The sequence below is a fragment of the Mauremys reevesii genome, linkage group 12 (assembly GCF_016161935.1).
Source record: "Mauremys reevesii isolate NIE-2019 linkage group 12, ASM1616193v1, whole genome shotgun sequence".
NCBI classification, from domain to species: Eukaryota; Metazoa; Chordata; order Testudines; family Geoemydidae; genus Mauremys; species Mauremys reevesii.
In genome coordinates, this window is record NC_052634.1 from 36,307,721 (window position 1) to 36,308,375 (window position 655).

Below are 655 nucleotides of genomic sequence, written 5' to 3' on the forward strand. Positions count from 1 at the left end.
AGCAGAGCAGAGCAGAGCAGAGCAGGCTGGAGAATGTGTGTATGGGTCTGACTACTTCTCCCATGCTCTTCCATTTGAGCTAACTTCCCCCAGCTGTCTCCAGCCTCCCAGTCAGCGCAAGGGGGAGAAGGGCCGGGGAGGAAGAGCTTTGTGCTCCGCAAGGGCTGGCTTTTTGGGAGGCCAAGCGGGGAGAGGGATGGAGGCCACTGGAGGAGCTGAGCTGGCTGACTGTCCATGGCTTCTAAAAGAAGGGCAAGGGACGGTCCCGCGGCTGCCTTGCCGCTGGAGAATGCGGGTATTGATCCCGCTGCCTCTCGCATGCTAAGCGAGCGCTCTACCACTTGAGCTAATTCCCCTACCTTGGCAGGTGGTGTCTTGATCCATCCATTTGATAACGGAGGCCACATCGTTCCCCGCACCAGCCGGTGACTCCTTCCAAAAGGGTCAGGCAAGGGAGGTGTGACGTTATTGATATAAATTGGGACCATATAGAACATGGGTTGCAACCAAGGTCCTGTAGTGGCACCAAATCTGATGTAAAGGGGGTCATATAAGGTGTCTAAGACCAGGTTCTGGGTTGCTGGTTATGATTATGCTGTCTGTATGTCTGTGTATCATTTTGTAGTTGAAGTTATAAGTATTGGCTCTGTACTGT

General features: G+C 53.4%; 1 non-coding gene across 1 annotated transcript; it reads right to left on the reverse strand.

Moving 5' to 3' along the window:
- Positions 1 to 283: 283 nt before the first annotated feature.
- On the reverse strand, positions 284 to 356 carry TRNAA-AGC. Its single transcript has one exon. It is a non-coding gene; the product is annotated as a tRNA-Ala (tRNA).
- Between the last annotated feature and the right edge of the window lie 299 nt (positions 357 to 655).